General features: G+C 44.2%; 1 protein-coding gene across 1 annotated transcript in view; it reads left to right on the top strand.

Annotated features, from left to right (window-relative positions):
• Window positions 1–3,121: 3,121 nt before the first annotated feature.
• LOC138658027 (microtubule-associated serine/threonine-protein kinase 3-like) overlaps window positions 3,122–26,469 on the top strand; it is a 65,798-nt gene continuing 42,450 nt past the window's right edge. The window contains exon 1 of the mRNA XM_069745609.1: window positions 3,122–3,453. The gene's annotated coding sequence lies outside the window, so the exon portion shown is untranslated. The remainder of the gene's footprint in view (window positions 3,454–26,469) is intronic.

The following is a 26,469-nucleotide window of genomic DNA, read 5'->3' as shown; positions in this document are numbered from 1 at the left end:
GATAATATTACAATTGATTCATGTAATCAGACAATGAGGTGTTCCAGCTGTATCAAAGGGAAATTGTCCAGAAAGGCCTTTCCTAAGAAAAGTACTACAAGAACAGAACAACCACTAGATTTAGTACACACGGATATCTGTGGTCCAATGCATACTCAGACCCCTGGAAAGAAGAGATATTTTCTTACATTTATTGATGACAATTCAAGATATACAGTTGTCTATTTACTTCACAGCAAAAATGAAGTTCCAGAGAAACTTGGAATATATCTAGCTGAAGTACACAACAAATTTGGAAGAATGCCAAAAACTTTACGTGCAGATAATGGAACTGAGTATACAAGTAATGAAACACAGAGCATTTTAAAGAAAAATGGAATCATATTTCAAACTACTGTACCATACAACCCTGAGCAAAATGGTGTAGCAGAAAGAAGAAACCGGACACTCCGTGAAAGCGCAAGGAGTATGTTATTTGATGCTAATTTGCCTACAGTATATTGGGGCGAAGCTATTATGACGGCTTGTTATCTTCAGAACAGACTACCAAGTAAAGCGACAGAGAAAACTTCATTTGAGCAATGGAATGGTACAAAACCAAAACTACAACACATAAGGATTTTCGGAAGTAAAGCATTTGCTGGGAGATCGTTGGTCGCTGAACAAAGTCCAGAACTTTATTTCGTCGCTGGATCTCCCGTGGACATCGCTGGATCGGCGTGTGTGACACCGATCCAGCGATGTCTTCACTGGTAACCAGGGTAAACATCGGGTAACTAAGCGCAGGGCCGCGCTTAGTAACCCGATGTTTACCCTGGTTACCAGCGTAAAAGTAAAAAAAACAAACACTACATACTTACCTAACGCTGTCTGTCCCCGGCGCTGTGCTTCTCTGCACTCCTCCTGTACTGGCTGTGAGCGTCGGTCAGCCGGAAAGCAGAGCGGTGACGTCACCGCTCTGCTTTCCGGCCGCTGTGCTCACAGTCAGTACAGGAGGAGTGCAGAGAAGCACAGCGCCGGGGACAGACAGCGTTAGGTAAGTATGTAGTGTTTGTTTTTTTTTACTTTTACGCTGGTAACCAGGGTAAACATCGGGTTACTAAGCGCGGCCCTGCGCTTAGTAACCCGATGTTTACCCTGGTTACCCGGGGACTTCGGGATCGTTGGTCGCTGGAGAGCTGTCTGTGTGACAGCTCTCCAGCGACCAAACAGCGACGCTGCAGCGATCCGGATCGTTGTCGGTATCGCTGCAGTGTCGCTTAATGTGAAGGGGCCTTAAGTGAACCTGAAATTAGACGGTCGTCAAGATCAAACAAAGGAATACCAGCTAAACGTTTATCCTACATTGTGAAGACACTGCCTGAGTCAGAACCACAGTCATGGGATGAAATGCAGAAACTACCCGCCCATGAAAGAACAAAGGGGATCAATGCCGCGAATGAAGAAATGAACTCGCTTCATCAACTTCAAACTTGGAAACTCACTGAGTTACCACAGGATAAAAAGGCAATTAAGTGTAAATGGGTATTTAAAACCAAATATGATTCTGAAGGTAAAGTCCACAGATTTAAAGCGAGGTTGGTCGCAAAACGATATTCTCAAAAATATGGCGAAGACTATGATGCTACTTTTTCCCCGGTCGCTAAGCAGACAACATTTAGAGCATTGTTGGTGGTAGCTGCAGTACAAAGGATGTTTGTCAGATATTTGGATATCAAAACTGCATTTTTAAATGGTGACATTGAGGAGGACTTATACATGACTCAACCTGAAGGTTATGTAAAGGAAGGTGAACAGAATCTTGTTTGCAAACTACAAAAATCTCTTTATGGTCTTAAGCAATCGGCGAGAGCATGGAACTCTAAAATGAACAAAGTCTTGTTAGAAGAAGGATTTAAAAGTGGTCAAGCGGATCCATGCCTGTACACGAGATATACAGATGGAAAATGGATGTATATTCTCTTATATGTGGACGATGTAATTGTAGTTCATCAAGAAGAAGCTGAAATTAGGAAAATTACTAACATTTTGAACAAGCATTTTGAAATGAAAGACCTAGGAAATGTGACATATTATCTAGGAATCCACATCCAGAGAGAGGAAGATGGAAGTTTTCTTATAAATCAAAGTGCAAAGATTAATTCAATTTTGGATCAGTTCGGAATGACGGAAGCCAAAGGTGTATCAACGCCAATGGAATCATCCTACCTGAAACTGGAAGAAGATGACCTGTTGCCTAACAACGAGAAATATCAACAGGCAGTGGGGGCACTTCTATATATATCAACTACGACTCGACCGGATATTACAACAGCAGTTGGAATATTGTGCAGATATGTGGAGAAACCGCGCCAAAAGGACTGGAATGCCGTTAAAAGAGTTCTCCAATATTTAAAAGGGACAGAAGGTGTAAATTTAAAAATATCTGCAGCAGGAAATCTAAAACTCACCGGCTATGTTGACTCAGATTGGGCTGGTGATTCGCAAGATCGTAAATCCACAAGCGGATATGTATTTAAACTTGGAGAAAGTTCAATCTCCTGGTCTAGTAGAAAACAAGTGTCTGTTGCTTTGTCATCTACAGAAGCTGAGTATGTATCCGCAGCCTATGCAAGTCAGGAGATCATTTGGCTAAGACAACTGATGGACGATCTTGGTAAACCGTTAACTCAGCCAACGGTGATATATGAGGACAACCAAGGATGCATTAAACTTGCATGCAGTGAAAAGATCAGTGCTAGAACTAAGCACATCGACGTCAGATGTCATCATCTACGTGATTTAATAGATCGTGGCGTAATTCAATTTGTTTATTGTGAAACTGATAAAATGTTAGCTGACATTTTGACCAAGCCATTGCCACGACCTAGGTTCCAAGAATTGAGAACCACTATGGGACTGACAGAATAAGTAGTTGTTGAGTGGGGGTGTTGGCCTAATGCATATTGATCTGTATGTATTGCAACAACTATTGTTTGTTTAATATGATGTGATTTATATATCTGCATGCATATTGTTCACATGTCAACAAAGTTAAAAAAAAAAAAAAAGGAGTACTCATTTACAGACAGGATGTTCCTCCTCCCCTTCCCTGTGAGCACATTTCTTGTGTGGAGCTGAAGCAGAAGGAAGCACAGCATATCTCTCTCTCTCAGAAACCAGATTGATCCTGTTCTCATGTTTTAAGCTGGATATTCTTAATTCTTAATAAATGAACATTCTCTGTTGCTCGTTGTGGACATCACGCTGATTAACCCGCTGCTAACAGGTTATGGGCCCAGGAGTCAAAGCAATCCCAAACCTCCAGAGCACAGAGATAGAAAGACAACAGCAAACTGAGAAGAAGTAAAATGGCCGCCAGCAGCAACTCCACAAAGTTTACAGTGCCAAGCCTGAATAACCAGAACTACCAATCCTGGAAATTCAAGTTGAAGATGCTGCTGATAAGAGAAGGTACGTGGAAATACACTCAGGACCCTAAGCCTGACCCAGTACCACAGGAATGGCTAGAAATGGATCAGAAAGCACAGAGCACCATATCACTCAGTATAGAGGATGATCAGATTGTGCATGTGTGTAAGTGTTAATCTGCAAAGGAAATGTGGGAGCAGTTGCAGAAAGTACATGAGAGAATATATTTAAGTAATAAACTCTATCTAATGAGAAAGCTGTATCAGTTTAAGCTACACAATGACCAGGACATGCAGGACTACATTAGAAATACTCTGGAGACCGTAGAGCGCCTGCGGGGCATTGGGGAAGATATGAAGGACTTCCATGTAGCAGCACTATTACTTAGTGGTCTCCCAGAAAGCTATGACACTCTGGTAACTGCACTAGATGCACGCCCAGATGATGAGCTGACATTGGAATACGTCAGAGGAAAGCTTGTAGATGAATATAAGAGACAGAAAATGTGAGCAGCAAGATATGTAACAAGGAAACTGCTTTACAAACACATGATGTACCCACCAGCAGAAACCACCCTAAAGAGACACGTGAATGTTTTGTATGCAAGAAGCCAGGTCATTTAAAAGCAGAATGCAGAGTCTGGAAAGCTAAAATGAGTCAATTGAAAAAGCAAAACAGCCAACAGAGAGTTAAGAGTGCTGTATCTGGAAACAATGATTCTGCAAATACTGAAGCTGCATTCACATCAGTCAATGCATGTAAATCAAAGCATGCGTGGTGTATAGATTCTGGTGCAACCAGTCACATGACCAATGACAGAGACTTCTTTACCAAGCTTAACCAAAATAAGTCAGAGAAAGTGATAATGGCAAACGGTCAGTGCATGAACTCAGAAGGCATAGGAGACGGTTATATTGATTGTAACATCTCTGCAACACAAAGTAGAAGGATCCATGGAAAGGATGTACTATATGTGCCTAGTCTTGAAAGTAATCTATTATCAGTGAAAAAGCTCACAAAACAAGGTAATGAAGTTACATTTAACCCGTTAGCGACCGCCGAAACGCCTTTTAACGGCGGCCGCTAAGGGTACTTGAACCACAGCGCCGTTAATTAACGGCGCTGTGGAAAAAGTAAATAGCGCCTCCCAGAGTCGGATTTTCTCCGGGGTCTCGGCTGCCAGGGGTAGCCAAGACCCCAAAGAGCATGATCAGGGTCGGTTTTACCGACCCCTGTTTTGCGATCGCCGGTAATTAACTGTTTACAAAGTCAAAGTGTAATTCTCTGTCCTCTGATGTGATCGCACATCAGAGGACAGAGAAATAGGGGGATTCGGGGACCCTGCCATACTCACCTGTGTCCCTGGGTCCTCCTGCTGCTCCTCCTGGCCGCCGGCAAAAGAAAATGGCGGGCGCATGCGCAGTGCGCCCGCCATCTGTCTCCATCTGCCGGCCGGCAGGAGAAGAGCAGTTGGGGCTAAAATTAGGGTTAGGGGTAGGGCTAGGGGTAGGGTTAGGGGTAGGGTTAGGGCTTGGGATAGGGTTAGGGCTAGGGTTAGGGGTAGGGTTAGGGCTAGAATTAGGGTTAGGGCTAAATTTAGGGTTGGGGCTAAATTTAGGGTTAGGGTTGGGGCTAAATTTAGAGTTAGGGTTGCCGCTAAATTTAGGGTTAGGCTTCTTTCGCCCTTACGTCGGTACGGGGCCGTCGCAATGCATCGGCCCGACATACCGACGCACGTTGTGAAAATTGTGCCAACATGGGCAGCGGATGAAGCTTTTCAACGCATCCGCTGCCCAATCTATGTCCTGGGGAGGAGGGGGCGGAGTTACGGCCACGCATGTGCTGTCAGAAATGGCGGATGCGACGTACAAAAAAACGTTACATTGAACGTTTTTTTGTGCTGACGGACCGCCAAAACACTGATCCAGTGCACGACGGACGCGACGTGTGGCCATCTGTCACGATCCGTCAGCAATACAAGTCTATGGGCAAAAAAGGCATCTTGCGGGCACATTTGCAGGATCCGTTTCTTGTCTAAAACGACGGATTGCGACGGATGCCAAACAACGCAAGTGTGAAAGTAGCCTTAGGGTTGGGGCTAAAGTTAGGGCTAGGGTTGGGGCTAAAGTTAGGGTTAGAGTTGGGATTAGGGTTAGGGTTGGCATTAGGGTTACGCTTGGGATTAGGGTTAGGTTTGGGATTAGGGTTAAGGTTAGGGTTGTGATTAGGGGTGTATTGGGATTAGAGTTAGGTTTGAGGTTAGGGTTGAGATTAGGATTAGGGGTGTGTTGGATTTAGGGTTTTGATTAGGGTTATGGTTAGGGTTGACATTAGGGTTGTTTTGGGGTAAGGGTTGTGATTATGGTTAGGGTTAGTGATTAGGATTATGGATCAGGTTGGGATTAGGGTTAGGGGTGTGTTGGGGTTAGGGTTGGAGCTAGAATTGGGGGGTTTCCACTGTTTAGGTACATCAGGGGGTCTCCAAACACGATAGCCAATTTTGCGCTCAAAAAGTCAAGTGGTGCTCCCTCCCTTCTGAGCTCTGCCCTGTGCCCAAACAGTGGGTTACCCCCACATATGGGGCATCAGCATACTCGGGATAAATTGGACAACAACTTCTGGGGTCCAATGTCTCTTGTTACCCTTGTGAAAATAAAAACTTGGGGGCTACAAAATCCTTTTTGTGGAAAAATATATATATATTTTTTTATGACTCTGCATTATAAACTTCTGTGAAGCACTTGGGCATTCAAAGTTCTCACCACACATCTATATAAGTTCCTTGGGGGTCTAGTTTCCAAAACGGGGTCACTTGTGGGGGGTTACTACTGTTTAGGTACATCAGGGGCTCTGCAAACGCAACATAACGCCCACAGAGCATTCTATCTAAGTCTGCATTCCAAAACGGCGCTCCTTCCCTTCCGAGCTCTGCCGTGCACCCAAACAGTGGTTTACCCCCACATATGGGGCATCAGCATACTCAGGATAAATAGGACAACAACTTTAGTGGTCCAATTTCTCCTGTTACCCTTGTGAAAATAAAAACTTGGGGGCTACAATATCTTTTTTGTGAAAAAAAAAATATTTTTTATTTTCACGACTCTGCATTCTAAACTTCTGTGAAGCACTTGGGCATTCAAAGTTCTCACCACACATCTAGATAAGTTCATTGGGGGTCTAGTTTCCAAAATGGGGTCACTTGTGGGGGGTTACTACAGTTTAGGTACATCAGGGGCTCTGCAATCGCAACATAATGCCCACAGACCATTCTATCAAAGTCTGCATTCCAAAAAGGCGCTCCTTCCCTTCCGAGCTCTGCCGTGCGCCCAAACAGTGGTTTACCCCCACATATGGCGCATCAGCGTACTCGGGATAAATTGGACAACAACTATTGCAGTCCAATTTCTCCTGTTACCCTTGTGAAAATAAAAACTTGGGGGCTACAATATCTTTTTTGTGGAAAAAAAAATATTTTTTATTTTCACGACTCTGCATTCTAAACTTCTGTGAAGCACTTGGGCATTCAAAGTTCTCACCACACATCTAGATAAGTTCCATGGGGGGTCTAGTTTCCAAAATAGGGTCACTTTCTACTGTTTAGGCACATCAGGGGCTCTCCAAACGCGACATGGCGTCCGATCTCAATTCCAGCCAATTCTACTTTGAAAAAGTAAAACGGCGCTCTTTCTCTTCCAAGCTCTGCGGTGCGCCCAAACAGTGGTTTACCCCCACATATTGGGTATCGACGTACTCAGGAGAAATTGCACAACAACTTTAGTGGTCTAATTTCTCCTGTTACCCTTGTGAAAATAAAAATTTGTGGGCAAAGAGATCATTTTTGTAGAAAAAATGCGATTTTTTTTTTCACGGCTCTACATTATAAACTTCTGTGAAGCACATGGGGGTTCAAAGTGCTCACCACGCATCTAGATAAGTTCCTTAAGGGGTCTAGTTTCCAAAATGGGGTCACTTGGTGGGGGTTTCTACTGTTTAGGCACATCAGGGGCTCTCCAAACGCGACATGGCGTCCAATCTCAATTCCAGCCAATTCTACATTGAAAAAGTAAAACGGCGCTCCTTCACTTCCAAGCTCTGCGGTGCGCCCAAACAGTGGTTTACCCTCACATATGGGGTATCGACGTATTCAGGAGAAATCGCACAACAACTTTTGTGGTCTAATTTCTCCTGTTACCCTTGTGAAAATAAGAATTTGTGGGCGAAAAGATCATTTTTGTGTAAACAAAAGCGATTTTTTTATTTTCACGGCTCTACGTTATAAACTTCTGTGAAGCACTTGGGGGTTAAAACTGCTCACCACACATCTAGATAAGTTCCTTAAGGGGTCTAGATTCCAAAATGGTGTCACTTGTGGGGAGTTTTCACTGTTTAGGCACATCAGGGGCTCTCTAAACGTGACATGGCGTCCAATCTCAATTCCAGCCAATTCTGCATTGAAAAAGTCAAACGGCGCTCCTTCACTTCTAAGTTCTGCGGTGCGCCCAAAAAGTGGTTTACCCCCACATATGGGGTATTGGCGTATTCAGGAGAAATTGCATAACAAAATTTATGGTTACATTTCTGTTTTTACACTTGTGAAAATAAAAAAAATGGTTCTGAATTAAGATGTTTGCAAAAAAAAGTTAAATGTTCATTTTTTCCTTCCACATTGTTTCAGTTCCTGTGAAGCACGTAAAGGGTTAATAAACTTCTTGAATGTGGTTTTGAGAACCTTGAGGGGTGTAGTTTTTAGAATGGTGTCACACTTCATTATTTTCTATCATATAGACCCCTCAAAATGACTTCAAATGTGATGTGGTCCCTAAAGAAAATGGTGTTGTAAAAATGAGAAATTGCTGGTCAACTTTTAACCCTTATAACTCCCTAACAAAAAAAAATTTTGTTTCCAAAATTGTGCTGATGTAAAGTAGACATGTGGGAAATGTTATTTATTAACTATTTTTCATGACATATCTCTCTGATTTAAGGGCATAAAAATACAAAGTTTGAAAATTGCAAAATTTTAAAAATTTTCGCCATATTTCCGTTTTTTTCATAAATAATCGCAAGTAATATCGAAGAAATGTTACCACTAACATGAAGTACAATATGTCTCGAAAAAACAATCTCAGAATCAGCGGGATCCGTTGAAGCGTTCCAGAGTTATAACCTCATAAAGTGACAGTGGTCAGAATTGCAAAAATTGGCTCGGTCATTAAGTACCAAATTGGCTCTGTCACTAAGGGGTTAAGGAAGATAGCTGCATCATCTCAAAGGAGGGTCACACATTAGCAAAAGGAAAAATCAGAGATGAACTGTATCAGTTGAAATGTAAAGAGTGTGTATGCACAGCTAAGCAAGAACTGCACAAGAACTGTATTCATGTATGGCACAGGCGGCTTGCGCATAGAGACCCAGAAGCAATAAGAAAGTTATTTCAAGAACAATTAGCTGATAATATTACAATTGATTCATGTAATCAGACAATGAGGTGTTCCAGCTGTATCAAAGGGAAATTGTCCAGAAAGGCCTTTCCTAAGAAAAGTACTACAAGAACAGAACAACCACTAGATTTAGTACACACGGATATCTGTGGTCCAATGCATACTCAGACCCCTGGAAAGAAGAGATATTTTCTTACATTTATTGATGACAAATCAAGATATACAGTTGTCTATTTACTTCACAGCAAAAATGAAGTTCCAGAGAAACTTGGAATATATCTAGCTGAAGTACACAACAAATTTGGAAGAATGCCAAAAACTTTACGTGCAGATAATGGAACTGAGTATACAAGTAATGAAACACAGAGCATTTTAAAGAAAAATGGAATCATATTTCAAACTACTGTACCATACAACCCTGAGCAAAATGGTGTAGCAGAAAGAAGGAACCGGACACTCTGTGAAAGCGCAAGGAGTATGTTATTTGATGCTAATTTGCCTACAGTATATTGGAGCGAAGCTATTATGACGGCTTGTTATCTTCAGAACAGACTACCAAGTAAAGCGACAGAGAAAACTTCATTTGAGCAATGGAATGGTACAAAACCAAAACTACAACACATAAGGATTTTCGGAAGTAAAGCATTTGCACATGTTCCCAAAGAAAAATGAACTAAGTGGGAATCTCATGCCAAGGAAGGCATCCTGGTAGGCTACAGTGAAACCCAGATAGGTTATAGAATTTTACACCCAGAGACAAACAAGGTCACAATAAGTAAAGATGTAGTGTTTGATGAAAACTTCGTGTCACCCAAGTTTTATGACATTATGCCAGTAGTCCAGATGAAGCAACAACAACAATCTCAATCACAATTACAAGACAACGAAGAAAAGAATGTAGAAGTCTGGCTGGACTCTTCAACCACTGAAGGAACAACAAAAGGCCTAAAGGTACCTTCACACATAACGATATCGTTAACGATATCGTTGCTTTTTGTGACGTAGCAACGATATCGTTAAGGAAATCGTTATGTGTGACAGCGACCAACGATCAGGCCCCTGCTGGGAGATCGTTGGTCGCTGAACAAAGTCCAGAACTTTATTTCGTCGCTGGATCTCCCGTGGACATCGCTGGATCGGCGTGTGTGACACCGATCCAGCGATGTCTTCACTGGTAACCAGGGTAAACATCGGGTAACTAAGCGCAGGGCCGCGCTTAGTAACCCGATGTTTACCCTGGTTACCAGCATAAAAGTAAAAAAAACAAACACTACATACTTACCTACAGCCGTCTGTCCTCCAGCGCTGTGCTCTGCTCTCCTCCTGTACTGGCTGTGAGCGTCGGTCAGCCGGAAAGCAGAGCGGTGACGTCACCGCTCTGCTTTCCGGCCGCTGTGCTCACAGCCAGTACAGGAGGAGTGCAGAGAAGCACAGCGTCGGGGACAGACAGCGTTAGGTAAGTATGTAGTGTTTGTTTTTTTTACTTTTACGCTGGTAACCAGGGTAAACATCGGGTTACTAAGCGCGGCCCTGCGCTTAGTAACCCGATGTTTACCCTGGTTACCCGGGGACTTCGGGATCGTTGGTCGCTGGAGCTGGACAGCTCTCTGTGTGACAGCTCTCCAGCGACCAAACCGACGCTGCAGCGATCCGGATCGTTGTCGGTATCGCTGCAGTGTCGCTTAATGTGAAGGGGCCTTAAGTGAACCTGAAATTAGACGGTCGTCAAGATCAAACAAAGGAATACCAGCTAAACGTTTATCCTACATTGTGAAGACACTGCCTGAGTCAGAACCACAGTCATGGGATGAAATGCAGAAACTACCCGCCCATGAAAGAACAAAGGGGATCAATGCCGCGAATGAAGAAATGAACTCGCTTCATCAACTTCAAACTTGGAAACTCACTGAGTTACCACAGGATAAAAAGGCAATTAAGTGTAAATGGGTATTTAAAACCAAATATGATTCTGAAGGTAAAGTCCACAGATTTAAAGCGAGGTTGGCCGCAAAACGATATTCTCAAAACTATGGCAAAGACTATGATGCTACTTTTTCCCCGGTCGCTAAGCAGACAACATTTAGAGCATTGTTGGCGGTAGCTGCAGTACAAAGGATGTTTGTCAGACATTTGGATATCAAAACTGCATTTTTAAATGGTGACATTGAGGAGGACTTATACATGACTCAACCTGAAGGTTATGTAAAGGAAGGTGAACAGAATCTTGTTTGCAAACTACAAAAATCTCTTTATGGTCTTAAGCAATCGGCGAGAGCATGGAACTCTAAAATGAACAAAGTCTTGTTAGAAGAAGGATTTAAAAGAGGTCAAGCGGATCCATGCCTGTACACGAGATATACAGATGGAAAATGGATGTATATTCTCTTATATGTGGACGATGTAATTGTAGTTCATCAAGAAGAAGCTGAAATTAGGAAAATTACTAACATTTTGAACAAGCATTTTGAAACGAAAGACCTAGGAAATGTGACATATTATCTAGGAATCCACATCCAGAGAGAGGAAGATGGAAGTTTTCTTTTAAATCAAAGTGCAAAGATTAATTCAATTTTGGATCAGTTCGGAATGACGGAAGCCAAAGGTGTATCAACGCCAATGGAATCATCCTACCTGAAACTGGAAGAAGATGACCTGTTGCCTAACAACGAGAAATATCAACAGGCAGTGGGGGCACTTCTATATATATCAACTACGACTCGACCGGATATTACAACAGCAGTTGGAATATTGTGCAGATATGTGGAGAAACCGCGCCAAAAGGACTGGAATGCCGTTAAAAGAGTTCTCCAATATTTAAAAGGGACACAAGGTGTAAATTTAAAAATATCTGCAGCAGGAAATCTAAAACTCACCGGCTATGTTGACTCAGATTGGGCTGGTGATTCGCAAGATCGTAAATCCACAAGCGGATATGTATTTAAACTTGGAGAAAGTTCAATCTCCTGGTCTAGTAGAAAACAAGTGTCTGTTGCTTTGTCATCTACAGAAGATGAGTATGTATCCGCAGCCTATGCAAGTCAGGAGATCATTTGGCTAAGACAACTGATGGACGATCTTGGTAAACCGTTAACTCAGCCAACGGTGATATATGAGGACAACCAAGGATGCATTAAACTTGCATGCAGTGAAAAGATCAGTGCTAGAACTAAGCACATCGACGTCAGATGTCATCATCTACGTGATTTAATAGATCGTGGCGTAATTCAATTTGTTTATTGTGAAACTGATAAAATGTTAGCTGATATTTTGACCAAGCCATTGCCACGACCTAGGTTCCAAGAATTGAGAACCACTATGGGACTGACAGAATAAGTAGTTGTTGAGTGGGGGTGTTGGCCTAATGCATATTGATCTGTATGTATTGCAACAACTATTGTTTGTTTAATATGATGTGATTTATATATCTGCATGCATATTGTTCACATGTCAACACAGTTAAAAAAAAAAAAAAAAGGAGTCCTCATTTACAGACAGGATGTTCCTCCTCCCCTTCCCTGTGAGCACATTTCTTGTGTGGAGCTGAAGCAGAAGGAAGCACAGCATATCTCTCTCTCAGAAACCAGATTGATCCTGTTCTCATGTTTTAAGCTGGATATTCTTAATTCTTAATAAATGAACATTCTCTGTTGCTCGTTGTGGACATCACGCTGATTAACCCGCTGCTAACAGTTAAACACTACCATAAGACGCCCATAACACTTCTCGGCAGTCTCCCCCTTGTCCTGTGTGACATCTGTGAGGGAGGTAGCTTGGTCCGCTAGTCTATCTTGTACCCAAACTTTTAAAGCATTACAGAAATCAACACCACTCTCATAGGTTCCCCATCCAGGTTCACATTATACGTACGTTATGCCACCCTCAATAATTGGAAAATACCCCTCCCCAGCTTTTACTCGAAGTAAATGTAACAGATCTCTTCGGGGAGTGGAATAAATCTCTCGATTCGCTGCCATTTGTTTATAAAAGGCCATGGGGGAGGTTTCTGGATCGGGTTACTGGTTGCAAAGGGTGTTTATTTGGGATAGGGAAAAGGGGGTGTACTTTGGCCTGTCAGGAGTAGCTTTCACATCATCCTCTTCAAACTCTGATATTACTGACTCGGGAGCGGGAGGAGGTGGCGGTAGTACGGGAATGAGAGGCATCTGCTGCGGAGGCGGGGCAGGAGGCTCTGTTACAGTTAGAGATTGGATTGCCTGCAGGGCCGTTAGGCGGCTATCAAGGACAAATCGGACCTCCTCCAATTTTATGGGGTTTTCCTGTATACACCACTCTATTGTTGATACTATGACCATGGCGGTATCCTTCCTGGGATATTGAAAGATACCAGCAGAGATTAATGGTATGGCCATTGTACCGGGGGGACAGAGGAAGCATACAGGATTGCTTTCTGGACAGCCTCAGTAAGTAATTGTTGAGACCTAGGGATGTTGGTAGCATTATATCGTGGTCCCACTGCATGTATTACAAATTGACACGGCAGGTGTTCTGCTCTGGTTGCTGCGACCTGTCCTGTTTCTACCTGGCCATACGTTTGTATGTATGAATTAGATTCTTCCTGTATCATGGGTCCGCCTTTCTGTGAAATCATTGCGGCCAATCCTCCAGTATGGCGGAGTTGATTATCTGCGCCATTCACAATAGCCCCAACATGTTGTTTATGAGATCCCCTGTCCCTATCCTAAAGAGCACATCATGACGGTGAGGTCCAGGAATAACATTGGAATACATTTCTTCTATCTTCTATCTCCTCTGTGTATCCTGTTTCTGACAGAGTGACTAAAGTAGGAGGGGGTGGATAACCACTAGCAATATTAGGCATAACAGGAGCTGGTGTTGGCGGTGGCTGATAATAAGTGCCGTCAGCGTTTAGCAAGGGAAAGGTGGGGGCTACAACTCCAGGTCTTTTTGCTCAACAATTGTAACAGACCTCTCTCCACTGAGAATTAGTAACTCTGCATACATCACAAATCCACCTGTCAGGATCATAGGGTGGGGGCGCACTGAGTTTTGGCAACCCATGATATATTGGTGCTTTTGGGGTTGAGGGGCACGGAGCTTACAGTCGAGAGGAGATGCTTGATTTCCTGGGGAGGGATCATATTATCTAACAGGGAGACCCCCTGTTCCAGATCATCATTTTTAATTGTTTGTTTTTCTGGCACATTATCCTCAGTCACTTTCTCAATTCCTTCTTGCACCACAAAACATCCAGTCACTTTCTCAGTCTTTGTCATAGTAGTAGACAGCTTTCCTCTTTCAACGTAACAATAACAAAAACAACTAGAATTCACTTCTGCTTCAACTTCTACATAATTTTCATCACACAATTCATGTGCCAGACCACAGAATTCCTCAGCGTCTTTAAGCAAAACATTATCAGTTAACCTTCCCTTGTTCTTTCTGATACCTTCCATCCCATAATGTAGGCTGTAGCCTCCCGCCCTTAGGAAAACCCATGATTGAGAATATTTTTCCTGCATTCCTGACAGATTTCTTTCCCCGTCTTTGAATTATGAGACTAATAGTATCAGTTCCATCAGATAAATTCAAACTCCATGGAAACATGATTCTCCTTTAGAGCTAAATATCCTTACTTCAGTTGTGCACAGTACTGGAGCGGCTTTCAGTCTGTTCCACCGGGTCTAATCCCCTTTGGGATCGCCCAAAATTCAACGCGGTAATCAGTGAAAGGAGGAGGGCGTCTCAGACTATCCCTCTGGACATCTCTGGTTTTATATATATATATATATATATATATATATATATATACTGTATATATATATATATAAGTATATATTCCTGATTTACATTTCCTACCCAATCTTAGATCACCTCACCGCGCCTGATTCTAACAGTGATCAGGATTTCAGTATATTTTGACTAGAAAGAGAATTACAATCTCTTTACAATTACAAGGGGTGTCTGTCCCTTATGAGGTACGGTTTGAACACTGGGCCCCCAACGGAACTACACCTCTATATGATTCCACCCAAGAATCACCCCACCATCGAGGACAAATCTCAGATCCTCTTTGCCGCAGCAAACACAGGAAAACCCCACCAAACGGTCAGTCTGAACAGTATAACTGCCAACTTACCATGGTTGTCGTGGGTGATGATCAGACCCAATTTCCAGTCCTGTGTCTGGGCCCCATGTTGGGCGCCAAGCTGTTGGGGGAGGATCTGGAGTGACCCTTCATGATTAACCAGTGATTTCCAAATTGATCCACAGGGCATTGCCGGCAACTGAGAATAACCAGACGGAAACGTATCTCTGTTTGGGGGATCAAAAGCAGATCTCTAAACCCCCGTTTATTGTGTCAACTCTTTTATGATTTTTGCAGATTATACTTCAGCCAATTAACATAAGAACACGCTCACAGTTCTTAACCTATAAGAATGTAGGAAAACTGGGAGCTATATATATGGCCGTGTCTGTGTGGCATAGAAAGAAACATAACAGCCTGTACATCAAGGTCTCATAGAACAATACACCCTCAGTCACATATCTTGTTCAGGTTGAAACAATCAAGGTCTCCTAACAGCTATGAACTGTAGCCTAGTAACAGAATTTATCTTGTAAACAACAAAATGGAGTCACAAGCACAGAATGAAGCTCGCTTTAATTTTTCTTAATTTAGTCCTTCACAAGGCGACTTCCAACGCGATACAACATGCACTTTAAAAATTGACGAATAGATGTCCTGTGGTCCAATGTCTAGAAGATGGGTCTCTGGGGACGCTGGGGAAAACATATCCTACACTGTTTCTGATATATACAGGTCCTTCTCAAAAAATTAGCATATAGTGTTAAATTTCATTATTTACCGTAATGTAATGATTACAATTAAACTTTCATATATTATAGATTCATTATCCACCAACTGAAATTTGTCAGGTCTTTTATTGTTTTAATACTGATGATTTTGGCATACAACTCCTGATAACCCAAAAAACCTGTCTCAATAAATTAGCATATCAAGAAAAGGTTCTCTAAACGACCTATTACCCTAATCTTCTGAATCAACTAATTAACTCTAAACACATGCAAAAGATACCTGAGGCTTTTATAAACTCCCTGCCTGGTTCATTACTCAAAACCCCCATCATGGGTAAGACTAGCGACCTGACAGATGTCAAGAAGGCCATCATTGACACCCTCAAGCAAGAGGGTTAAGGTACTGTCACACTAGACGATATCGCTAGCGATCCGTGACGTTGCAGCGTCCTCGCTAGCGATATCGTCCAGTGTGACAGGCAGCAGCGATCAGGCCCCTGCTGGGAGATCGCTGGTTGGGGAAGAAAGTCCAGAACTTTATTTCGTCGCTGGACTCCCCGTAGACATCGCTGAATCGGCGTGTGACACCGATTCAGCGATGTCTTCGCTGGTAACCAGGGTAAACATCGGGTAACTAAGCGCAGGGCCACGCTTAGTAACCCGATGTTTACCCTGGTTACCATCCTAAAAGTAAAAAAACAAACACTACATACTTACCTACAGCCGTCTGTCCTCCAGCGCTGTGCTCTGCACTCCTCCTGCTCTGGCTGTGAGCGTCGGTCAGCCGGAATGCAGAGCGGTGACGTCACCGCTCTGCTTTCTGGCTGCCCGGCGCTCACAGCCAGACCAGAGAAGCAGAGCGCCGAGGACAGACGGCTGTAGGTAAGTATGTAGCGTTTGTTTTTTTACTTTTTAGGATGGTAACCAGGGTAAACATCGGGTTACTAAGCGCGGCCCTGCGCTTAGTTACCCGATGTTTACCCTGGTTACCGGGGACCTCGGGATCGTTGGTTGCTGGAGAGCTGTCTGTGTGACAGCTCTCCAGCGACCAAACAGCGACGCTGCTGCGATCCGGATCGTTGTCGGTATCGCTGCAGCGTCGCTATGTGTGACGGTACCTTAAGACCCAGAAAGAAATTTCTCAACAAATAGGCTGTTCCCAGAGTGCTGTATCAAGGCACCTCAATGGTAAGTCTGTTGGAAGGAAACAATGTGGCAGAAAACGCTGTACAACGAGAAGAGGAGACCGGACCCTGAGGAAGATTGTGGAGAAGGACCGATTCCAGACCTTGGGGAACCTGAGGAAGCAGTGGACTGAGTCTGGTGTGGAAACATCCAGAGCCACCGTGCACAGGCGTGTGCAGGAAATGGGCTACAGGTGCCGCATTACCCAGGTAAAGCCACTTTTGAGCTACAGAGAAGCAGCACTGGACTGTTGCTAAGTGGTCCCAAGTACTTTTTTCTGATGAAAGCAAATTTTGCATGTCATTCGGAAATCAAGGTGCCAGAGTATAGAGGAAGACTGGGGAGAAGGAAATGCCAAAATGCCTGAAGTCCAGTGTCAAGTACCCACAGTCAGTGATGGTGTGGGGTGCCATGTCAGCTGCTGGTGTTGGTCCACTGTGTTTCATCAAGGGCAGGGTCAATGCAGCTAGCTATCAGGAGATTTTGGAGCACTTCATGCTTCCATCAGCTGAAATGCTTTATGGAGATGAAGATTTCATTTTTCAGCACGACCTGGCACCTGCTCACAGTGCCAAAACCACTGGTAAATGGTTTACTGACCATGGTATTACTGTGCTCAATTGGCCTGCCAACTCTCCTGACCTGAACCCCATAGAGAATCTGTGGGATATTGTGAAGAGAAAGTTGAGAGACGCAAGACCCAACACTCTGGATGAGCTTAAGGCCGCTATTGAAGCATCCTGGGCCTCCATAACATCTCAGCAGTGTCACAGGCTGATTGCCTCCATGCCACGCCGCATTGAAGCAGTCATTTCTGCCAAAGGATTCCCGACCAAGTATTGAGTGCATAACTGAACATTATTATTTGTTGGTTTTTTTGTTTGTTATTAAAAAACACTTTTATTTGATTGGATGGGTGAAATATGCTAATTTATTGAGACAGGTTTTTTGGGTTATCAGGAGTTGTATGCCAAAATCATCAGTATTAAAACAATAAAAGACCTGACAAATTTCAGTTGGTGGATAATGAATCTATAATATATGAAAGTTTAATTGTAATCATTACATTATGGTAAATAATGAAATTTCACACTATATGCTAATTTTTTGAGAAGGACCTGTAGATTGTGGGGGAAGATTTACCAAATTTGTGGGGTCACTTATTTGACCCAGTTTTCACCAATATTGAATAATAAGAATCTACCAGAATTTATGGCTTTGGGGTGTTTGAAAGAATGGCAGGCCAAGGGGATACAATATGTCTATCAGTAAACTTTTTCCCCAGTTACAATTGGATTTTGGGCTCTGGGATACAGGAGGCTTCTAATATGCGCAGATAAAACATGCATGCATAGCTCAGGGCAGGGGTGGAGGTCTCACTATTCAGGGGGATATTGTGCTGGATTATATATGCGGGAATGGGACCACAAGAGGGGTAATATCCTCCCTATATGGGGACTTGATGCATACCTTTTTACTTACATTTCCAATTAAAGCCAGGGCTAAGTGGGAGAGGGAGTTGGGCCCCTTGGAGGATGACAAGTGGGAATCAGTTCTGGAATGGGTATCGAGATTGTCGTTGAGTGAGCCGAGTAGGCTGTCTCAGCTCTCTATGTTACACAGAGTTTACAAGTCTCCGGACATCTTATATAAAGCTGGCCTGAGACCTTCTTCAGAATATCCCCAGTGCAGGAATGATGGTGCAGGGATATATCATATGATGTGGACGTGTCCAAGACTGGTTTCTTTTTGGATAGTGGTCCTGAGTCGAATTGAGGGGGCATATGGATGTGCGATTCCAAGGGAGCCGGTGGTGTGCCTTCTGGGGTATGTGGAGGAGATAGTGGTAGATAATGCCTTCAAGGAGGCAATTGCTAGACTACTTTACATGGCCCGGAAGGTGATCGCAAGATGTTGGATAAGGGAGGAGCCGCCGACTAGGGGAGAGTTCATTAAACCAGCGAAACATGTCATTAACCTGGAGAAGGGAGTTTATACAACCCCTGGCAAAAATTATGGAATCACCGGCCTTGGAGGATGTTCATTCAGTTGTTTAATTTTGTAGAAAAAAAGCAGATCACAGACATGGCTCAAAACTAAAGTCATTTCAAATGGCAACTGTCTGGCTTTAAGAAACACTAAAAGAAATCAAGAAATCAAGAACAAAAAATGTTGTAGTCAGTAATGGTTACTTTTTTTAAACAAGCATAGGGGAAAAATTGTGGAATCACTCAATTCTGAGGAAAAAATTATGGAATCACCCTGTAAATTTTAATTCCCAAAAAGAACACCTGCATCAAATTAGAACATGCTTTGCAAAAAAGAAAAAAAAGATCATGAACCGCACATCCCAAAATCATACGTTGATCTAAAGCCGCTAGGCAAAAATTAATATAACTGAATATGAGGTTTTCAGTTTAACATTCTGATCAGACTGTATGAAGCCCACTGCCCCTTCACGGCAAACCTCGTAGTGGGTCCTATCGCCCTAACGGAGCGGAGCCGTGCGGCGCCCACCGCCACAGCGGCCATGCACCAGCAGGGCGGACGGCCTATTGCCCCACAGCACCCATGCTGCAAGACTGAGTCCCCAAGACTCCAGACCGCGCCGCCCCACCAGCACAAAGCCACAGCAACAATGGCCGCCACACAGCACCAACACCAAAATGAAAGGAGCACTTAAACTCACCTTCCTCCAGCTCTTCAGTGAGAGCCAAAATGGGCTAGACCCCTTACTTTGCAGTCTCCTGCTAATTAAAATCACCTGAGCCAAATGGGAGGAGTGCTGGTCCAAGAAGAAGACTAGAACATGCTTTGCAAAAAAGAAAAAAAAGAGCATGAACCGCACATCCCAAAATCATACGTTGATCTAAAGCCGCTAGGCAAAAATTAATATAACTGAATATGAGGTTTTCAGTTTAACATTCTGATCAGAATGTATGAAGCCCACTTCCCCTTCACGGCAAACCTCGTAGTGGGTCCTATCGCCCTAACGGAGCGGAGCCGTGCGGCGCCCACCGCCACAGCGGCCATGCACCAGCAGGGCGGACGGCCTGTTGCCCCACAGCACCCATGCTGCAAGACTGAGTCCCCAAGACTCCAGACCGCGCCGCCCCACCAGCACAAAGCCACAGCAACAATGGCCGCCACACAGCACCAACACCAAAATGAAAGGAGCACTTAAACTCACCTTCCTCCAGCTCTTCAGTGAGAGCCAAAATGGGCTAGACCCTTTACTTTGCAGTCTCCTGCTAATTAAAATCACCTGAGCCAAATGGGAGGCGTGCTGGTCCAAGAAGAAGACTAGAACATGCTTTGCAAAAAAGAAAAAAAAGAGCATGAACCGCACATCCCAAAATCATACGTTGATCTAAAGCCGCTAGGCAAAAATTAATATAACTGAATATGAGGTTTTCAGTTTAACATTCTGATCAGACTGTATGAAGCCCACTGCCCCTTCACGGCAAACCTCGTAGTGGGTCCTATCGCCCTAACGGAGCGGAGCCGTGCGGCGCCCACCGCCACAGCGGCCATGCACCAGCAGGGCGGACGGCCTGTTGCCCCACAGCACCCATGCTGCAAGACTGAGTCCCCAAGACTCCAGACCGCGCCGCCCCACCAGCACAAAGCCACAGCAACAATGGCCGCCACACAGCACCAACACCAAAATGAAAGGAGCACTTAAACTCACCTTCCTCCAGCTCTTCAGTGAGAGCCAAAATGGGCTAGACCCCTTACTTTGCAGTCTCCTGCTAATTAAAATCACCTGAGCCAAATGGGAGGAGTGCTGGTCCAAGAAGAAGACTAGAACATGCTTTGCAAAAAAGAAAAAAAAGAGCATGAACCGCACATCCCAAAATCATACGTTGATCTAAAGCCGCCAGGCAAAAATTAATATAACTGAATATGAGGTTTTCAGTTTAACATTCTGATCAGACTGTATGAAGCCCATTTTGGTGTTGGTGCTGTGTGGCGGCCATTGTTGCTGTGGCTTTGTGCTGGTGGGGCGGCGCGGTCTGGAGTCTTGGGGACTCAGTCTTGCAGCATGGGTGCTGTGGGGCAACAGGCCGTCCGCCCTGCTGGTGCATGGCCACTGTGGCGGTGGGCGCCGCATGGCTCCGCTCTGTTAGGGCGATAGGACCCACTACGAGCTTTGCCGTGAAGGGGCAGTGGGCTTCATACAGTCTGATCAGAATGTTAAACTGAAAACCTCATATTCAGTTATATTAATTTTTGCCTAGCGGCTTTAGATCAACGTATGATTTTGGGATGTGCGGTTCATGCTCTTTTTTTTCTTTTTTGCAAAGCATGTTCTAGTCTTCTTCTTGGACCAGCACTCCTCCCTTTTGGCTCAGGTGATTTTAATTAGCAGGAGACTGCAAAGTAAGGGGTCTAGCCCATTTTGGCTCTCACTGAAGAGCTGGAGGAAGGTGAGTTTAAGTGCTCCTTTCATTTTGGTGTTGGTGCTGTGTGGCGGCCATTGTTGCTGTGGCTTTGTGCTGGTGGGGCGGCGCGGTCTGGAGTCTTGGGGACTCAGTCTTGCAGCATGGGTGCTGTGGGGCAACAGGCCGTCCGCCCTGCTGGTGCATGGCCGCTGTGGCGGTGGGCGCCGCACGGCTCCGCTCCGTTAGGGCGATAGGACCCACTACGAGGTTTGCCGTGAAGGGGCAGTGGGCTTCATACAGTCTGATCAGAATGTTAAACTGGAAACCTCATATTCAGTTATATTAATTTTTGCCTAGCGGCTTTAGATCAACGTATGATTTTGGGATGTGCGGTTCATGCTCTTTTTTTTCTTTTTTGCAAAGCATGTTCTAGTCTTCTTCTTGGACCAGCACTCCTCCCATTTGGCTCAGGTGATTTTAATTAGCAGGAGACTGCAAAGTAAGGGGTCTAGCCCATTTTGGCTCTCACTGAAGAGCTGGAGGAAGGTGAGTTTAAGTGCTCCTTTCATTTTGGTGTTGGTGCTGTGTGGCGGCCATTGTTGCTGTGGCTTTGTGCTGGTGGGGCGGCGCGGTCTGGAGTCTTGGGGACTCAGTCTTGCAGCATGGGTGGTGTGGGGCAACAGGCCGTCCGCCCTGCTGGTGCATGGCTGCTGTGGCGGTGGGCGCCGCACGGCTCCGCTCCGTTAGGGCGATAGGACCCACTACAAGGTTTGCCGTGAAGGGGCAGTGGGCTTCATACAGTCTGATCAGAATGTTAAACTGAAAACCTCATATTCAGTTATATTAATTTTTGCCTAGCGGCTTTAGATCAACGTATGATTTTGGGATGTACGGTTCATGCTCTTTTTTTTCTTTTTTGCAAAGCATGTTCTAGTCTTCTTCTTGGACCAGCACTCCTCCCATTTGGCTCAGGTGATTTTAATTAGCAGGAGACTGCAAAGTAAGGGGTCTAGCCCATTTTGGCTCTCACTGAAGAGCTGGAGGAAGGTGAGTTTAAGTGCTCCTTTCATTTTGGTGTTGGTGCTGTGTGGCGGCCATTGTTGCTGTGGCTTTGTGCTGGTGGGGCGGCGCGGTCTGCAGTCTTGGGGACTCAGTCTTGCAGCATGGGTGCTGTGGGGCAACAGGCCGTCCGCCCTGCTGGTGCATGGCCGCTGTGGCGGTGGGCGCCGCATGGCTCCGCTCCGTTAGGGCGATAGGACCCACTACGAGGTTTGCCGTGAAGGGGCAGTGGGCTTCATACAGTCTGATCAGAATGTTAAACTGAAAACCTCATATTCAGTTATATTAATTTTTGCCTAGCGGCTTTAGATCAACGTATGATTTTGGGATGTGCGGTTCATGCTCTTTTTTTTCTTTTTTGCAAAGCATGTTCTAGTCTTCTTCTTGGACCAGCACTCCTCCCTTTTGGCTCAGGTGATTTTAATTAGCAGGAGACTGCAAAGTAAGGGGTCTAGCCCATTTTGGCTCTCACTGAAGAGCTGGAGGAAGGTGAGTTTAAGTGCTCCTTTCATTTTGGTGTTGGTGCTGTGTGGTGGCCATTGTTGCTGTGGCTTTGTGCTGGTGGGGCGGCGCGGTCTGGAGTCTTGGGGACTCAGTCTTGCAGCATGGGTGCTGTGGGGCAACAGGCCGTCCGCCCTGCTGGTGCATGGCCGCTGTGGCGGTGGGCGCCGCATGGCTCCGCTCCGTTAGGGCTATAGGACCCACTACGAGGTTTGCCGTGAAGGGGCAGTGGGCTTCATACAGTCTGATCAGAATGTTAAACTGAAAACCTCATATTCAGTTATATTAATTTTTCCTAGCGGCTTTAGATCAACGTATGATTTTGGGATGTGCGGTTCATGCTCTTTTTTTTTTCTTTTTTTTTTCTTTTCTGCATCAAATTAGATCTGCTCGTTAGACAGAATCTAAAAAGGAGTGATCACACCTTGGAGAGCTGTTACACCAAGTGGACTGACATGAATCATGGCTCCAACACGAGAGATGTCAATTGAAAGAAAGGAGAGGATTATCAAACTCTTAAAAGAGGGTAAATCATCACGCAATGTTGCAAAAGATGTTGGTTGTTCACAGTCATCTGTGTCTAAAATCTGGACCAAATACAAACAACATGGGAAGGTTGTTAAAGGCAAACATACTGGTAGACCAAGGAAGACAGCAAAGCGTCAAGAGACCGGAAACTCAAAGCAATATGTCTCCAAAACAGGAAATGCACATCAAAACAAATGAGGAACGAATGGGAGGAAACTGGAGTCAACGTCTGTGACCGAACTGTAAGAAAGCACCTAAAGGAAATGGGATTTACATACAGAAAAGCTAAACGAAAGCCATCATTAACATCTAAATAGAAAAAAACAAGGTTACAATGGGCTAAGGAAAAGCAATCATGGAATGTGGATGACTGGATGAAAGTCATATTCAATGATGAATCGCGAATCTGCATTGGGCAAGGTGATGATGCTGGAACTTTTGTTTGGTGCCATTCCAATGAGATTTATAAAGATAACTGCCTGAAGAGAACATGCAAATTTCCACAGTTAATGATGATATGGGGCAGCATGTCAGGTAAAGACACTGGGGCGATGTCTGTCATTACATCTTCAATAAATGCACAAGTTTAAGTTGATATTTTGGACTTTTCTTATCCCATCAATTGAAAGGATGTTTGGGGATGATGAAATAATTTTTCAAGATGATAATGCATCCTGCCATAGAGCAAAAACTGTGAAAACATTCCTTGAAAAAAGACACATAAGGTCAATGTCATGGCCTACAAATCTCAATTGAAAATCTTTGGTGGAAGTTGAAGAAAATGGTCCATGACAAGGCTCCAACCTGCAAAGCTGATCTGCCAACAGCAATCAGAGAAAGTTGGAGCCAGATTGATGAAGAGTACTGTTTGACACTCATTAAGTCCATGCCTCAGAGACTGCAGGCTGTAATAAAAGCCAGAGGTGGTGCAACAAAATACTAGTGATGTGTTGGAGTGTTTTTTTGCTAGTTTGTTTTTCATGATTTCATATGTTTTTCCTCAAAATTAAGTGATTCCATATTTTTTCCCCTATGCTTGGTTAAAGTAACCATTACTGACTACCACATTTTTTGTTCTTGATTTCTTTTAGTGTTTCTTCAAGCCAGAAAGTTGTCATTTGAAATGACTTTAGTTTTGGGCCATGTCTGTGATCTGCTTTTTTTCTACAAAATTAAACAACCGAATGAACATCCTCCAAGGCCGGTAATTCCATAATTTTTGCCAGGGGATGTAGAAAGAGGGGGAAAGCTGCCTTATATGAGAAATTGTGGACGCCATGGCTGGAGTATGGTTAAGAACGTTGAAGACATTGGGAAAGGTCTCGAGAAACTGTCTGAGGGTATATGAGTCGCCCGCCTGGGCCGTGGGGTACTCGGTACCGGGTCCGGTACTTAAAGGTGATGTCACGGTGGCTGCGACCCGGTCTGTGGCCCTGGGCGCCCAATTAAAGGGAAAGGTCTTTTAAGGGTTTAATAAAGTTTGTGTTTGTGACGCCACCTGTGGTGTTCGGTCAGTAGGGACTGACGCTGCTTAAAGGGGTCGTCTGAGGTGATGGTACAGCAGCTAGATGATATAACTTCCCACAGGTGAAGTAGATCCCGGGTGTAGATGGAGATGGTGAATGGAGCAGTAAAGAACGAGGACACAGGTTTGCAGTCTCTTTACCTAGTTTACTGTAGCTTCAGGCAACCGCAGTCCAGGGCACCAGATCACAGGTACAGGCAGGGTCCGGCCAGATTAGAAGCGAATCCAGAGTCCCCTTTACCAGGTGGAGATGAAAGCCTTCCTCAAAGCACGGTGGTGTTGTAGTCCCTTACTACCTATGGCTTCTGATCAGGTCCTCACAGTTCCTCTCTGTCCTCCATGTAGGTTAGGACACAAACCCGTATGACAGGTGACTCAAGCCTTTTTACAGGGTCTCTATCACGACCCGGGCACTATGTGTCACTGTGCCTCCTGGGTGCAAAGGCGGACAGGTAACTTAAAGTTCAGCTGTCCTCACAGTTTCAGCTATGTCTCTTAGAGGCCTTGGTCTTCCGGCCGCCGGAATCTGCGCTCAGCCAGGGAGGTAGCCAAATTACTGCTCTGCTCCCTGGGTGTCACTCTCCTGTGCCTTTTCTCTCCTGCTCACTTTCCACAAGCTGTTCGTTCCTTCTTACTTCTCTTTCACTAGGATACTCTGGCTACATTGCCCCTTCAGTCATGCTGACAATCACTGTCCAACTGCCTTCTCCTCTGTCCTCTGACAGACTCCTTCCTCCTCCACTGTCTGCTCCAGACTGCTCACTAACTTCCTCTTTAGCCAGAATATATATTAGGGAATTCCCCTTAATTTGGGTTCAGAGCTCCCCCTTCTGGCCTGGAGTATGAACATGTTGTGTGTATGATTTACCTGATAGAAGGGGTTTTTCATCGCTTCCAAGCGTGACATCTCTCTCCCTGTGGGGAAAGCAATGCCACTGTGACCACCAGGACCCTGGGGTGTCACCCTCCCCCCCTATTAAATCCTGGACTGGGAAAAGAAAACAACAATTGACAGATTATTACAAGACTTGCAAAAAAAAAAATTTTCTGAATGCTTAAGAACAGGTATAGCAAATTAATATAAACTTTGGCTTCCCTTTATGGGAGGAATAATACTTGAACGTTACAAACATATTCACATAAATATATTAACTTTCAAAAATATAAAACAGTACTTTAACAGACTATGAAATGAAATTACCCTCTAAGGGTACACTATCTTCACAATTAAAGTGGAAAACCTTCTTATAACTGCCAACTACCATTACGGGTATACTACATCAAATTTGCCTAATTCAAAAGTGCAACACTTCAACTGGTCAAAAGTGTAAAGTCAAATTCTTACAACTCTCTGGCACATCTAAATTAATTCTAACTAACTTTATAGTTATATTAAATATTGAGGTAGTGCAATTCTCTTTTGTCATTCAAGTAAATTATTATCATTAATACTCTAAACAACAGTCACAATATGGGGGACCCGTTTTCGCTAACCCCCAATGTAGGACTTGGGTGGGCTACAAGGCGTATCTCCAAACCCTTGTCTTCAGCCACGCCAAATGGGTTTTTCTTCAGGTCACTAGAAACAAATGTAAATTTTAAGGCAAACGTTAATGCACAGTCCCTTTAAATGTTC

The sequence above is a fragment of the Ranitomeya imitator genome, chromosome 1 (assembly GCF_032444005.1).
Source record: "Ranitomeya imitator isolate aRanImi1 chromosome 1, aRanImi1.pri, whole genome shotgun sequence".
Taxonomy (NCBI): Eukaryota; Metazoa; Chordata; class Amphibia; order Anura; family Dendrobatidae; genus Ranitomeya; species Ranitomeya imitator.
Note: the sequence above shows the minus strand (reverse complement) of the source record. Positions and strands in the feature narration are given on the sequence as shown.